We start from the raw sequence: 17,514 nt of genomic DNA, 5'->3' as shown, positions 1-17,514 counted from the left end.
CCAGCTGCATACATCATCAGCCCCAGCGGACTGCCTTGCAGCGGCGGTTCCTAATAACCGCAATCCACGGGTGGCGTAGTCGGACATTATCTAAAGCACGTAGCAGACTACCATTGGTCTGACCACCCTGAGCTGCGGGACCGGGCCGCCACTACTACCCCCCATCGTTCCCCTATCGCCCGGATCCGTGTGCCCCACGGCCCAGGGGGCGAGTCACACTCACCATTGTCCCCTGCTTGCGCTGCGATCAGAGCGAAAAAAATGGACATGTCAATGTGTATTGCCCTTGGACACACACTGACATGTGCACAGACCCATTAATTTGAATGGGTCTGCGTGTGTATGTGTCTCCGATACGTGTTGAAACTGTCACCACATTTACGGGACACACTGACGTGTGAAAGAGGCCTGACTCTGCTGCCTCATTATAGTGACTGGATCCCTCGGGGGTTCATCTGAATTACGTAGGAGCTGTGTATATGGAGTCTGCTTACTATTCTAGGAAAATCTGTGCTCCAGGAGGCTGATAGCGCTCTGTCCCTTCCGAGTCTCACCGTGTGGCTAAGCAGAACTGTACAGCCACATATGGGGTATTTTTGCATTCAGAAAAAAAATTGTGACAAATTTTGGTGCTATTTCTACCCATTTCCCAGTGTGAAAATGTAAAATCTGGGGTTAAAACAAAACTTTGGTGGTAAAAATGTAATTATTCTTTACCACCAAAGTGGTGTAAAATTCTGTGAGACACATGTGCTGTCAACATGCTTACTGTACCCCTAGATGAATTAATTGAGAGGTGTAGTTTGTAAAATGGGGTCTCTTATGCGCAGGGTTTTGCTGTTCTGGTATTAATGGCTCTGCCAATGTGACATGGCACCGTCAAACCAGCCCAGCAAAATATGAACTCCAATATGGCGCTTCTTCCCTTCTGAGCTTTGCACTGTGCCTCAAAAGTAGTTTTCGACCACATATGGGGTATCTGTGTGCTCAGGAGAAATTGCACAACAACTTTTAGGGTCCAATTTCTCCTGTTATTCTTGTGAAAATAAAAAATTGGGGCAAAAGATAATTTTTGTGGAAAAAAAGTGATTTTTTTATTTTCACGTCTCTACATTATAAACTTTTGTGAAACACTTTGGGGTTCAAAGTGCTCACCACACATCTAGACAAGTTCCTTGAGGGATCTAGTTTCCAAAATGTGGTCACTTGTGGGGGGTTTCCACTGTTTAAGAACATCAGGGGTTCAAGCAAATTTTACATTCAAAAAGTCAAATGGTGCTCCTTTCCTTCCGAACCCTGCCGTGCGCCCAAGCAGTGGTTTTCCCCCATATATGGGGTATCTGCTCACTCAGGAGAAATCGCAAACAATGGTATGGTGCAATTTCTTCTGTTACCCTTATGAAAGTGCAAAATTGGAGGCTGAAAAACATTTTGTGGGAAAAATGTGCAAATTGTATTTTTACGGCTCAATGTTATAAAATTCTGTGAAGCACCTGGGCATTCAATGTGCTCACCACACATCTATATAAGTTTCCTGAGGAGTCTAGTTTCCAAAATGGTGCCATTTGTGGGGGAGTTTGCACTGTTTAGGCACATCAGGGGCTCCCCAAATGCAACATGGCATCCGCTAATTATTCAAACAAATTTTACATTCAAAAAGTCAAATGGCGCTCCTTCCCTTCCGAACCCTGCCGTGCGCCCAATCAGTGGTTTTTCCCCACATATGGGGTATCTGCGTGCTCAGGAGAAATTGCACAATAAATTTTGAGGTTCATTTTTTTCCTGTTACCCTTGCAAAAATCAAAAAATTTGGATCTAAAGTAACATTTTTGTGAAAAAAAAGTTAAATGTTCATTGTTTTCTTCCACATTCCAAAAATTCCTGTGAAGCACCTAAAGGGTTAATAAACTTCTTGAATGTGGTTTTGAGCACCTTGAGGGGTGCAGTTTTTAGAATGGTGTCATTTTGGATATTTTCTGTCATAAAGGCCCCTCAAAGTCACTTCAAATCTGATGTGGTCCCTAGAAAATGGTTTTGCAAATTTTGTTGGAAAAATGAGAAATCGCTGGTCAACTTTTAACCCTTATAACTCCTAACAGAAATACAGTTTTGGTTCCAAAATTGTGCTGATGTAAAGTAGACATGTGGGAAATGTTATTTATTAACTATTTTGTGTGACAGATCTCTCTGATTTAAGAGCATGAAAATGCAAAGTTTGAAAAATTGCAAAATTTTCAACATTTTCACCAAATTTTCAATTTTTTCACAAATATACGCCAGTCATATCAAATAAATTTTACCACTATCATGAAGTACAATATGTCACAAAAAAACACTCTCAGAATCTGAGGGATCTGTTGAAGCGTTCCAGAGTTAGGACCTCATAAAGTGATAGTGGTCACAATTGTAAAAATTGGCCTGGTCATTAACGTTCAAACAACCTTCGGGAGTAAAGGTAAAGGTCAAAATTAGCTCGGTCACTAAGGGGTTAATAAGGGCTTGTCAAAACTGTGACAGATGCTGTCATGAATATGCTTTGTAAGTTTCTTTTGATTTTCCTTCACAATAAGTGTCACTATTTTTGTTTTGAAATTGCAGACTGCCGACAGTCTGACAGTGTGTGGTGCGCATGCTGTAAACAATTCACCAGTATTCCCGGTATGAGCAGGTTGTTGCGTTACCGCATGTAAGCGATTTGCATACCTGCAGTCACAAATCGACTAGACACATCTAACTTCTCTCAGTTCACTTCTATTGAGAGAAGCTGAACGCGTATAATCGGCATGTGGCTGCAAGTATGCACATTGTATACGTGCGATCACATGACCGTCCAATCGCACTGGGAATACTGGGGAATTGTGACAGCCTGTGCACCGACTCCAGACCTTTGGCTCAAGACTGGACATACCTTTTATAAAACTTCCTCGTGAATATTGATATAGTAGGTTTTCCCAAAGTCCACTTCGTAGAATTCTAAGAATGGCACTCAGTATTTTCTAGACATCCCACCCCCGTTCATCTAGGCACTAGTTGACTGCACTCCAGGGTAATTCGTTAGTGTCCTCTCAGACCAGTTTGTTCATTTTACCCTGCCAACATCTTAGCATGTAACCCTGCATCATCAACAGGTCACGGCTTTACAGCTGGTGAAGTAAAGGGGGGTCAATAATGGGAGGAGAGAAAAACAAATCGGAGGCTGTAAACACACAGCTGTTAAACTGCTCAACCTGGACCGCAGCCAAGCAGACTATGATTTCAACGCCTGGCGTATTAAATTAGCTATGTCATCAGTCCCTACTGCACTCTCATATCTTATTTCCGTGAGGAAAATACACAAAAGCTAAAAACATCAAAACAAAGAATGGAATAAAGAAATATAAACATTGTGCAAAGTCAAATTGAAACAATTGCCCGTTTGTCTCTTTAGTAAATCTCTCACAGTAACTGAATGATCTTGCTGGCAGGGGTGTAACGACCGCGGTTGCCGTTGCGACCGGGCCCAGCAGGTCAGGGGCTCGCCGACGCCAACTGGATGTGCGTCCTCGGGTCCATGCCTGACAATAAACGCTGCCAGCCACTCAGAGGCCAGCAGCTGACGTCGGTGTGCACGTGACAAGGCGCATGACAGTGACGTCATACACTCCTGTTGCATGTCAAAGTCAGCTGCCGGTTTCACAAGAAGACGCCGTGCAACAGGGGAGGGAAGGGAAGGTGAGTATTTATTTGCTTATTTATTTTTTAAATCAGTGGTACATGGATGACTATGGGGTGCATTATACTTTATAGATGACTATGGGCTGTGCATTATATTTTATGGATCACTATAGGGTACATTATATTTTATGGATGATTATGGAGTGCATTATACTTTCTGGATGACTATGGGGTGAATTATTCTTTATGGATTACTATGGGGTGCATTATACTTCATGGATAACTATGGGCTGTGCATTATACTTTATGGAGGACTATTGGGTGAATTATACTTTATAGATTACTATGGGGGTACATTATAGTACATTTATGACTATGGGCTGTGCATTATACTTTATGGATGACTATGGGCTGTGCATTATACTTTATGGAGTTCATTATACTTTATGGATGACTATGGGGTGCATTATAGTACATGATAACTATGGGCTGTGCATTATAGTACATGGATGACTTTGGGCTGTGCATTAAACTTTATGAGTGACTATGGGGTGCATTATACTTTATGGATGTCTATGGGGTGCATTATACTTTATGGATGACTATGGGCTGTGCATTATATTGTTTGGATGACTATGGACCGTGCATTATACTTTATGGATAAAAATGCTGGTGCATTATAGTTTATGGATGACTATGGGGTGCATTAAACTTTATGGATGACTATGGGGTGCATTATACTTTATGGATGACTATGGAGTGAATTATACTTTATGGATGACTATGAGGGTGCATTATACTTTATAGATTACTATGGGCTGTGCTTTATACTTTATGGATGACTATGGGCTGTGCTTTATACTTTATGGATGACAGTGGGGGTGCATTATACTTTATGCATGACTATGGGGTGCATTATACTTTATGGATGACTATGGGGTGCACTATACTTTATGGATGACTACGGGGTGCATTATACTTTACGGATGACTATAGGGGTGCATTACATTATAGTACATGGATGACTATGGGCTGTGCATTATACTTTATGAATGACTATGGGGTGCATTATACTTTATGGATGACTATGGGCTGTGCATTATATTGTTTGGATGACTATGGACCGTGCATTATACTTTATGGATAAAAATGCTGGTGCATTATAGTTTATGGATGACTATGGGGTGCATTAAACTTTATGGATGACTATGGGGTGCATTATACTTTATGGATGACTATGGAGTGAATTATACTTTATGGATGACTATGAGGGTGCATTATACTTTATAGATTACTATGGGCTGTGCTTTATACTTTATGGATGACTATGGGCTGTGCTTTATACTTTATGGATGACAGTGGGGGTGCATTATACTTTATGCATGACTATGGGGTGCATTATACTTTATGGATGACTATGGGGTGCACTATACTTTATGGATGACTACGGGGTGCATTATACTTTACGGATGACTATAGGGGTGCATTACATTATAGTACATGGATGACTATGGGCTGTGCATTATACTTTATGAATGACTATGGGGTGCATTATACTTTATGGATGATTATGGGCTGTGCATTATACTTTATAGTGGACTATGACCTGTGCATTATACTACATGGATGACTATGGATTTGCATTATACTATATGGAAGACTATGGGCTGTGCATTATAGTATATGGAGGACTATGGGCTGTGCAGTATATTATATGGAGGACTATGGGATGCATTATACTATATGGAGGACTATGGGGGGCGCATTATACTATAGGGGGGAGTTTTGACTGTGCGTTATACTATATGTAAGACTATGGGGAGTGCATTATACTTCTGCTATGAGGCCCCATGACTTATAGCTGTACACCCCTGGTGAGTATAATGGTTTATTTTTTTATACATTAAAAAACAGCGGCAGAACGGGGGACATATATCAAGATGGTGAATATATATATATATATATATGGGTTCATGATGATTACTCGTGCCAAGCTGTGGCAGATTTAATGCTATAGCCGCTACTACATGGGCTCATAAGCTGAAGGACCCATCTCTTAGAGAGTAAGGGCTAATTCACACAAGCACATTGTGGCAACAGTATCTCCTCATGGACATATGCATATATGACACTGTTAGTTCGGGCCAGCCACTATCAGGCACGATCTGGCAAGCGGATGAAAAATCGACTGAGTTTAAATCAAAAAAACTCAGACATTTTCATCCATATGTCTGTTTTTTACGTCCATGTGACATCCGAGTTTAAACATCAACATTATTTTTTTGCACACCCATAAACTTGAATGGGCGAGTTTCACCCGAACTCAGAAAAGGACAGTGAATGTGATTTTTTCACACGGACACACTGTCATTGTGAAACAACTGTCATAAAAACAGCCTTATTGAACAATATTTGTCAGTGTAGTCTCCGATTTTTACTCGGATAGTAAGCGTCTGTATAATGCACTTTTCTGACAGAGCCTTAAGACATACGAGAAAGTACAGCCGCTATACAGTTGTATGAATTAGGCCTAGTTGACAAGCTTTGTAGCAGGCATAAAGACACTTTTAGGCAGGGGCAGGCAAACCATTGGTACAACCTGTTCTGCGGCACAGGGGCCCTAGAGGTAAGGGAGCCCACCTCTACCTCCAAAGCAGGTGGAATTATGTGTTAAGATGAGTTGAGGGCCCATACATTGTTCTTGCACAGGTGCCCTATTATGTATTTGTCCACCTCTGCTTTTAGCTTACATGTATAAGACGTCTTTTAAACTCATGAACACCACATTTTTCAAGCAGAAGATGCTTCAGGAGACTCAGAAGTTTTCTTCCTGAAGTGTCTTTTGTGTTGTTTTTCTGGTCGTCTCATGAGCGTTTTATCAACGGTTTTGGCCTTCGGCATTTTTTTTGGAGGGTTTTCCCAGGATTTTCTTATGTCTGTTTTTACTGTTGTTTTTTTTTTTCATTCCACTGAATAATGAAGAAACTGCTAATATTTTTAAGCAGAAACTATGGCAAAACACTCCAAAAACATCCTGTTATTTTCAGGGCATCTTCCGAGTTTTCCCATTGATTTTGTATTGTAAAGTATTACTCAACAAAAACTATCCGAGTTGAAGAGGACCAAAAAGTGTATGAACATATAAACCTTCTAAAACCAATACACTTTAATATTATTCACTAAAAAACACCATACCCATGTAATGTGTGGATAAAAGATAATCCATTGACAAAGGACCACCGTATGTGACAAAAGGCCATAAAAAAAATTTTCAATAATGATATCACACTGTTAGCAGATAGTAAACTTACGATAGCCTATTCTTAGTCTGAGTTGATCCTGCCTGTCGCGGAGGTTCGCACCCTGATATAAACTAAATGGCGCCCCCGCTCAACGAAGGATGTCCCTCACTTTCCCTGTTATGCCCTGATTTAGTGTGCTATAGCAGGAAATAGGTGACAGGCTAATCTAATACATAGATGTCTCTGACATATAAATGATATATATGTAAGGTAGATAGATAGACTTAACATTAATTGATATTTGTAAGATAGATAGACTCATCATTAGTCGTGGAAACTGCCTTGACGCCCTTCACCGTCCATTCAGTTCAGGATACCTAATGCATGGATTGTATAGAAAATGTCTGTAAATTCATGATGAGTGATCACAGGCTGAGATGGTCTTGTATTGTAAAGTAAAGAGCATATTCCAATTGGAAAACACCAGAAAAATGGAAATGTCTGGTTAAAAGATGCTCAAAAGCATGAACATATGCATATGTTCATTATTTTGAATGGTTTTTGTGCACATTCCCTTAAGGGGGTCCAAGGAGTCAAGTCTCTCTCTGTTTTCTTCTGGAATATCTCCCAGATAAGACAATATCTTGTAAGACGCAAAGCAGGCCTTGACCCCTATTTAACATGGTGTAAAACACCTTTAAAAATCTGGAAATTTTGACTGTGCCAAAAATTTTGTGGCTTTTGGTGTTTAAGTCGCGGTCAACACTGACAAAATGGATGGAGCATTGGCAGGACAAAGGCGTGGTTTATGCCAATGTCTAAATCTTCAAAATGCAAGCCACTTAAGCTGAATGAATTCACCAGAAATGTACACCTGACAGAACTGGAGTAACATTTCTGGCAGTGGCAGAGGTGCAAATCAGTTGCATGGTGCGCCAAATTAATTAAGAGGTGTGCCTCGTAATGAATTTGGTACACCTTACTCCAGCAGTCCCGATCATTAAAACTGGTGTGCACGATGCCAGTCATAATGATTCAGAGCCTCTGTATTCAAAACTTATCCGTTCAAAAGAAGTGCCAGAGATCTAAGATTGGAATTTCAGTTCAGCTTCTATTCTTTCTGGAAACCAGAGATTCCTTGCAAAATATTACATTTAACAAAATATATCAAATATTATATGTAATAAACTTCAGTTTGGAGGTGTATCCAGAAAAACGTGCCCTCAGCCAGTGGCGTTCCGCTGCTATGGGGCCCGTTAGCCACGGGGCTGCCCCCCCTCTACCCATCATCGCACGTTCAACTGTATCTGCCGATACAGTTGAAAGCAATTATGAAAGAGGGAGAGTCAACTGACGCTTCCTCCACCATCATTCTCCCTCTGCATCTGATGTCTCAGTGCAGCGGGTGTGATGACATCATTACATGGCGCCCACTGCTATGGGATGTGCGGCGCTTCAGAGCGCTTGCTGCAGAGACCGGAGCAGTGGGGGAACGAGGAGGAAAGGTGAGTATTGTTTCTTTTTCTTTAAATCAGTGAGTACATTGTGGTGGCCATAATGCTGTGTGGAGGACTAAGGGGGGGGGGGTGCATTATACTGTATGGAGGACTATGGGGGTGTATTATACTGTACCCGAGGACTATGTGGAGTGCATAATACAATATGGAGGACTATGGGGAGTGCACAAAACTATAAGGAGAACTATGTGTGGCCCATTATATTGTATAGAGGACTATGGAGTGTGCATTATACTGTATGGGGGACTATGGGGAATGCATAATACTATATGGAGGACTATGGGGAGTGCATTGTACTGTATGGAGGACTATGGGAGGTGCATTATACTATATAGATAACTATGGTGGATGCATTATACTATATAGACGACTATGGGGTGTGCAGTATACCATGTGGAGGACTATGGGGAGTGCAGTATAGCGTATGGAGGAGTATGGGGGTACATTATACTATATGGAAGACTATAGGGAGTGCATTATACTATATGGAGGACTATGGAGTGTGCAGTATACTATACAGAGAACTATTGGGTGTGCAGTATACCATATGGAGGACTATGGGAGTGCAGTATACCATATGGAGGACTATGGGGGGCCATTATAATATTTGGAGGGCTAATACTGTCTGGAGAACTATGGGGGTACATAATACTGTATAGTGGACTAAGGAGTACATAATACTGTATGGAGAACTATGTGGGTGCATAATACTGTATTGAAGACTATGGGGTGTGCAGTATACTATATGGAAGACTATGGGGAGTGCAGTATACTATATGGAGGAATATGGGGAGTGCAGTATACTATATGGAGGGCTATGTGGTGGCTATTATAATATTTGGAGGGTTATGTGTTGGCCATTATACTGTATGCAAGTAATTATACAGTGTGAAGGTTTATGTGTGGTCCATCATACTGTGTGGGTGCCATAATACTGTTTGGAGGGCTAGTGGGGGCCATTATACAGTGTGGTAAGGTTTGGGGCCATTATACTGTATGCAGGCCAATTATACTGCATGGAGGGCTGTGTAGGAATCACAGTTGGGGGATCATACTGTGTTGGGGTCACCATTCTTTGCAGATGGAGTTGAGGTCAGGTACAATAGGGTCATTATACCATGCGTGTGGAAGGTACTGTGGAGTAATTCACTGTGAGGGAATCATACTGTGTTTGAGTGGCACTTTTGTTGGCATTATACTTTATGGGTGCGATGAAGTGGGAATCTAGGGCTTGAGTAGGAGGAAAGTTACTTTGTAAAGGCTGCAATGTTGTGAGATATGCTGTTCTGTGACCCCTTTTTTTGTTGGGGGGGGGCAATTACAACTTCTGCTATGGGGCCCCGTGATTTCTATGTATGCCCCTGCCCTCAGCATAGAGTTTTACATACAAGTAGAACTGTAGACCACAGCTTTTTGCACATGGACTGTCTCTTTTTCATTTTTCATTTTTTGCATAATCTTATTCTTTACATAGTCTTACAAATATTCCACTACTAGGCTAGAGCTTACTGGTAGTAACACTTTACCTAGTAACATTTACATGCTTTACATTCAACCTGTATTTGAAGTGACCTTTTGTTCGCATGTTTCATCCCTTTGGCTGATGGCGACAATGTTTATGTTTTGATGCAAAATCTTCAAGAATAAAACAAATCTGTTATTTTCACATCAAATCACAAAGAACAGTGACAAAGTTACACAATAAATTAAAGGGAAAGTGCTGAAGGCAATATACAGAAATAGTAGGTGAAATCATGTCAAGAACGTTGGCACAGTATTAGACATTGAAAAGTAGTTCTTATTTTCACATTTTAATGTTATTCTTACAGTTAAGTTTGAGCTTGTCATGATGAACATCCTGTGGACAGTCTGGTGCAAGTATGAGAAGCTGAGAGATTGATATACACTACTGTAAAGTCTTGCTCATGTAGTCTCATGCCTTATCTCTCCCACAAAGTTCTCCATAGTTCTGCACAGGGCCGCCATCAGGGCATTACTGCCCTTACTACTGTATGGGGCCCGGTGACCAGAAGCAAACAGGGGGGGCCCCGCCAGCCCGGGCTTAAGCCTATGGCCCGGGGCCCCCCACTCTTTTCTTCTGCTTACCGGGACAATTAGGGACAACAGTTCGGAACATGATGCACCCGGCAGACGGAAATGAGTGCTGTACCTTTAATCCGCAGCCGGGTGCATCATGGTCGTGTGACAGACTGCGCGGCTATGCAGCTCTGTGTGCTCATCTTCAACCTGTTGCAGGGACGGCGGCGGCCGGTCAGGCAAGTGTGTGTGTGTGTGTCTGTGTGTGTGTCTGTGTGTGTGTGTGTGTCTCTCAGGCAAGGCATTGTGTGTGTGTGTTTGTTTGTTAGTGAGGAGACGGTGGATAGTGTGTCTGTGTGTGATAGTGAGGGGGATGCTGTTGAGAGGGAGGCTACTGAGGGGAGGCTACTGAGGGGAGACTGCTGAGAGGGAGGCTACTGAGTGGGGGATGATGAGAGGGAGGCTGCTGAGGGGAGACTGATGAGAGGGAGGCTACTGAGGGGATGCTTCTGAGGGGAGGCTGATGAGAGGGAGGCTAGTGAGGGGAGGCTAGTGAGGAGAGGCTGATGAAAGGGAGGCTACTGAGGGAATGCTGCTGAGGGGAGACTGATGAGAGGGAGGCTAGTGAGGGGAGGCTAGTGAGGGGATTTTTCTGAGGGGATGGATGATGAGGGGAATGCTGCTGAGGGGAGGCTGGTGAGGGTGAGGCTTATGAGAAGGAGGCTACTGAGGTGAGGCTGATGAGATGGAGGTTGCTGAGGGGAGGCTGATGAGAGGGAGGCTGCTGAGGGGAGGCTGATGAAAGGGAGGCTTCTGAGGGGATGCTGGGGAGGGGGAGGCTGGTGGGGGGAGGCTGGTGAGGGGGAGGCTGGTGAGGGGGAGGCTGGTGAGGGGATGCTGCTGAGGGGAGGCTGATGAGGGGGAAGCTGCAGAGGGGAGGCTGATGAGAGGGAGGCTGCTGAGGGAATGCTTCTGAGGGGAGGCTGGTGAGGGGGAGGCTGATGAGAAGGAGGTTACTGAGGTGAGGCTGATGAGAGGGAGGCTACTGAGGGGAGGCTGATGAGAGGGAGACTGCTGAGGGGAGGCTGATGAGAGGGAGGCTACAGAGGGATGCTGGTGAGCGGGAGGCTGGAGAGGGGAGGCTGGTGAGAGGGAGGCTGGTGAGAGGGTGGCTGCTGAGGGGATGCTGCTGAGGGGATGCTTCTGAAAGGGGGCTGGTGAGGGGAGGCTGATGAAAGAGAGGCTGCTGAGGGGATGTTGGTGAGGGGAAGGCTGGTGAGGGGAGGCTGTTGAGGGGGAATCTGCTGAGGGGAGGCTGATGAGAGGGAGGCTGCTGAGGGAATGCTTCTGAGGGGAGGCTGGTGAGGGGGAGGCTGATGAGGGGAGGCTGATGAAAGGGAGGCTTCTGAGGGGATGCTGGTGAGGGGACACTAGTGGGGGGATGCTGCTGAGGGGAGGCTGATGAGGGAGGCTACTGAGGGGATGCTGCTGAGGTGAGACTGTTGAGAGGGAGGCTACTTAGGGGATGCTGCTGAGGGGAGGCTGATGAGAGGGAGACTGCTGAGGGGAGACTGATGAGAGGGAAGGTACAGAGGGGATGCTGGTGAGCGGGAGGCTGGAGAGGGGATGCTGCTGAAAGGAGGCTGGTGAGGGGAGGTTGATGAAAGGGAGGCTGCTGAGGGGATGCAGATGAGGGGAAGGCTTGTGAAGGGAGGCTGGTGAGGGGGAGTCTGCTGAAGGGAGGCTGATGAGAAGGAGGCTGCTGAGGGAATGTTTCTGAGGGGAGGCTGATGAGGAGGCTACTGAGGTGAGGCTGATGAGAGGGAGGCTGCTGAGGGGAAGCTGATGAGGTGAGACTGTTGAGAGGGAGGCTACTGAGGGGATGCTGCTGAGGGGAGGCTGTTGAGAGGGAGACTGCTGAGGGGAGGCTGATGAGAGGAAGGCTACAGAGGGGATGCTGGTGAGCGGGAGGCTGGAGAGGAGGCTGGTGAGAGGGAGGCTGGTGAGGGGAGGCTGCTGAGGGGATGTTGCTGAAAGGAGACTGGTGAGGGGAGGCTGATGAATGGGAGACTGCTGAGTGGATGCTGGTGAGGGGAAGGCTGGTGAGGGGAGGCTGCTGAGGGGAGACTGATGAGAAGGAGGCTGCTGAGGGAATGCTTCTGAGGGGAGGCTGGTGAGGGGGAGGCTGATGAGGAGGCTACTGAGGTGAGGCTGATGAGGGGGAGGCTACTGAGGTGAGGCTGATGAGAGGGAGGCTGCTGAGGGGAAGCTGATGAGAGGGAGGCTGCTGAGGGGAGGCTGAAAGGGAGGCTGCTGACGGGAGGCTGGTGAGAGGGAGGCTGATGAGGGGAGGCTACTGAGGGGATGCTGCTGAGGTGAGACTGTTGAGAGGGAGGCTACTGAGGGGAGGCTGCTGAGGGGAGGCTGTTGAGAGGGAGACTGCTGAGGGGAGGCTGATGAGAGGGAGGCTACAGAGGGGATGCTGGTGAGCGGGAGGCTGGAGAGGAGGCTGGTGAGAGGGAGGCTGGTGAGGGGAGGCTGCTGAGGGGATGCTGCTGAAAGGAGGCTGGTGAGGGGAGGCTGATGAGAAGGAGGCTGCTGAGGGGAGGCTGGTGAGGGGAGGCTGGTCAGGGGGAGGCTGATGAGGAGGCTACTGAGGTGAGGCTGATGAGAGGGAGGCTGTTGAGGGGAGGCTGATGAGAGGGAGGCTGCTGAGGGGAGACTGATGAAAGGGAGGCAGCTGAGGGGATGCTGGTGAGCGGGAGGCTGGAGAGGGGAGGCTGGTGAGAGGAAGGCTGCTGAGGGGATACTGCTGAGGAGATGCTGCTGAAGGGAGGCTGGTGAGGGGAGGCTGATGAAAGGGAGGCTGGTGAGGGGAAGGCTGGTGAGGGGGAGGCAGCTGAGGGGGAGGCTGCTGAGGGGAGGCTGCTGAGGGAACTCTGGTGAATTGGTGAGGAGCGGGGCGCCAATTTTGTTTCAAGAGGGTGCCAATATTCGCAGACAGGGACGAGTAGTTGCTAAATGGGGTGCCCCCTCCCTCCTTTACTTGACTACTTGATAATTTTTATCACTTTGAGTTATGTTTTGAGGTGTATTTGTATTTATATTCTAGAATTTATAGGTTTTTAATGAATACCAATAAATATATTCTAGTATTGTATAATCGGTGAATATATATGCAATAATATACCCTGTTTACATTTATTAATTCGGTGATCGCCGGCTGAGGCGGCGGTGGGCAGGTGGCGGTGGTGGGCAAGCTGAGGCGACCATTAGATTCTTCTTGACTGGGCTGCGGGCGCGGCGATGCCCCTGGCTGTGTGAGTAGCTAACTTAAGTCCATGTATTAATTTGTCCACCATTTCAATATGTGATTGTATGATGCAATAATTCACTCCCCCCTTCCAACCCACAACCAAAATTTATAAGCTACTGGATGCTCCTGAGCGATGCTGCAAAACTAAATGCCGATTTACATCAGGAGGCCGCGCTCAGGATTCTCCAGTAGCTTATACATTTTGGTTGAGGAGGGGAGGGAATGATTGATGGAATCTGCAATCAGAAATACAGATTATAAAAAAAATGATCACAATCTGGTTACAATTAGTTTAAATAAATGTATGTGACACATTCCCTTAAGAAAAATAAATAAAATATACCTAAAAAAAAGTTTATCGGATATTTTTAAGAAATGTGTAATAGGTTAGAGTAGAGTAAGGCCCGGCCAGAAGAGTCTCCTTGTCCTGGTAGCGGCTTAAAAAAATCTTTTGGCCAAAACAAAAGCTGCTGGTTATGTATGTTGTATGGTGTTCAATTGGAACTGTTAATGTGTGATTGGTGAGGACGTGGTGCAGAATGGAGTTTTTACAAGAGTGGGAGGTGGGACTGTGGAAGGTTCAAGGGGTGGAGGCAGAGCTTGGGTGGAGCCTGGGCGGAGGCTCAAGGGGGCCCGGAAATTTTGACAGTATGGGGCCCTTGAAATTCCTAGTGGCAACCCTGGTTCTGCACCACCCTATATCTCCTCCTTCATCTCTGGCTATCACGCTTCCCATGCTCTTCATTCTGCAACTGATCTAAGACTAACACCCTCCATAATCTGAACCTCCCACTTTTGTCTCCAAGACTTCTCTGGTGCTATGCCAGTCTTCTGGAATGCACTACCCTGGATGATTAGGGCCAGGAATTGAAGCTCATGTAAGGTAATGTGCATATTTCCAGCACATTCTGATAAGAGTGAAGAGTCACTGCGAGTCTGAAGATCTTTGGGTGTAGCTGCTTGAATGAAATCATCAAACCAGGAATTGAAGCTTGAGGAAGATAATTTGCATATCTCCAGTGTGTTCTTGGAAGAGTGAAGTGTTGCCTTGAGTCTGAAGATCTTTGGGTGTAGCTGGATCGAGCTGCTTGAAGGAAATAGTCAAACCATGCACCTGACGGAGCACAAATCTTTACAACAGTTCAACAACAATTCATTTTGTTCAACATGGAGAAGGAGATTACCCACATGGTGAGCTGCAATGGGTGCTATATGTTTACAGACTTGCCAGAGAAAAAGACAAACTTTACATGCCAGAAATGCAAGCTTGTGACTCTGTTAGAGGAAAAGATGCAAAGTCTTTAGGAGAGAAAAGCTACACTGAAGCTCATCAACGAAGATGAGGATTTCCTTGACAGAGCAAAAAATCTCTTCAGAATGTTGCAAGAGAAGAACGTTTCAGCATTCCTGCAGAAGCTAATGACAGAGTAGAAATAACTATCCAGAATGTTTGAAGAGAAGCACCTTTCAATGTACCTGCAGAAGAAGAGAAATGGAAGCATGTGACTCAAAGAAGCAGGAGAATGAGGAGGCAGTCAGCGCCCATACAGCTGAAGAACCGCTACAAGGCTCTCACGCAGGACAACTATGAAGATGTACATCAAAAAAATGCTTTGCCCACAAAGAACACTCCAGTAAGCAATCAGAAGCCTCTTGAAGGGAGAAAAAGAAATGATGTATGAACAAAAAAAGGAGAGTGTTGGTCCTGGCAGATTCCCTACTGAGAGGAGTAGAAGCCGATATCTGCCGACGGGACATCACCTCATGAGAAGTGTGGTGTCTTCCAGGTGCCAAAATCAAAGATATGTCTAAAACAATATCAAGGCTCTTCAGTGCTACACATGACTCTCCAAGCTAACTATATGCAGAGACTTTGAAGACCTAGGTGGTAAAGTGAAGGAGCTGGGAGCGCAGGTCATCATTTCATCCATCCTCCCAGTGGATAGACATGGAACAAGGAGATTGAACAGGATTTTACAGGAGAACAACTGGCTACGTCGATGTTGCCATCAGCAACGTTTTGGGTTTCTTGACCATGGAATGAATTAGTGGTATAACGGACTCCTTGCAAGAGATGGGTTGCATCTTAGGAAAACTGGAAAACATTTGGTAGATGCCTTGCTACATTCAACAGGAGAGCTTTAAACTAGAGCAATATGGGATGGGAAATATATACGGCCAGGAAAAAGTATGCAGCTAATGAATTCTGTTGAGAACCCTGCTATTAGAAGTGAAATTTCGGATTGCGAGTAACCTGGTCAGCGAGCGTTTTGCAAGATGAGCTAACATTTTTTAAAAATTGTAACTCGGTAAACGAGCATGATTTCGCAATACGAGCATCACGTGAGCCCTCCCCACCCTCTCTCCCTGCGAGATTGTGGGTAATTCTCTGACGCTGGATTTCAGCTGGCGTGCCTCATATTGTAACCACGTGTGTGTACAATGATCCCCGTCAAGAGAAAGGCTGGTAATGAAACCGGGAAGAAGAAGAAGGAGGGTATTACGATGGGAGTAAAGAAGGAAATGATAGAAAAGTACGAACGAGGTATGCAAGTGTCCGATATTGCGAAATTGTATAATAAGTCTACGTCAACGATTTGCACAATATTGAAGAAAAAAGAAGAAATAACGGGACTAGATGCTACAAGAGGAGTCACAAGAGTATCAAAGCAACGGCCACGTGTTCTGGAAGGTGTAGAAAAGTTGCTTCTCGTGTGGATAAATGAGAAGCAACTAGCAGGTGATACTGTGATTGAGAATTTGATCTGCGAGAAGGCAAGGCCTTGTACACCGACCTTGTAAGTAAAATACCATGTATGTCAACAGAAAGCGAAGAAAGTTTTGAAGCAAGCTGGGGATGGTTTGATTACTTTAAGAAGAGAAGTGGCATCCATAGTGTTGTGAGGCATGGGGAGGCAGCAAGTTCGGATGCTAAGGCAGCTGTGGCATTCACTTCAGAGTTCCAAGAGCTCATTGATTCCGAGTGTTACCTGCCACAACAAATGTTTAACTGCGATGAAACAAGACTTTTTTGGAAAAAGATGCCAAGGAGGACCTACGTTACAGCAGAAGAGAATGCAATGCCCGGTCACAAGCCCATGAAGGACCGTCTCACACTCTTGTTTTGGGCTAATGCAAGTGGAGATTTAAAAGTAAAGCCACTGCTCTTTACAAAAAAACACAATATATGCCTCACCATGCATTTAATTCATCCTGCTGCTCATATCTTCTGGGCTCAGACCCACAATGCCGTGACTCTCGGCCGGTATACATAAAGACAAAGTGGGAAATGTCTTCAATAAAAATTAATTCTCACTTTATTTGTGCAAAATATTAAAATATATAAAGGTCCATGATAGCGGAGATGCAATCAATAAATAACAACTACCTGCTATACCGTGAGGTAACATTTCCCGCTAAAGATGTGTTTCTTACCTTTTCCTCTCTGGCTCCTTACACACTATTGGAGGACTTTGTGTCATTTGGATTACTCTCTATGTTAACTTACAATCTACTCTATATCTTTCATATTAGGACACTAAGAGATTCATTATCTGGCGTCTGGTACCTTTTCCAAGTACCCTAGGATCACACGTTATATTGTGAGGTAATATTTACATTACCTTTTTCACATACAGTACAGACCAAAAGTTTGGACACACCTTCTCATTTAAAGATTTTTCTGTATTTTCATGACTATGAAAATTGTACATTCACACTGAAGGCATCAAAACTATAAATTAACACA

Source organism: Phyllobates terribilis, unplaced genomic scaffold (assembly GCF_046119375.1).
Source record: "Phyllobates terribilis strain yellow unplaced genomic scaffold, ASM4611937v1 Scaffold_1__5_contigs__length_1240528914, whole genome shotgun sequence".
NCBI classification, from domain to species: Eukaryota; Metazoa; Chordata; class Amphibia; order Anura; family Dendrobatidae; genus Phyllobates; species Phyllobates terribilis.
The sequence above is the reverse complement of the archived record's forward strand: the minus strand, read 5'-3'. Positions refer to the sequence as shown.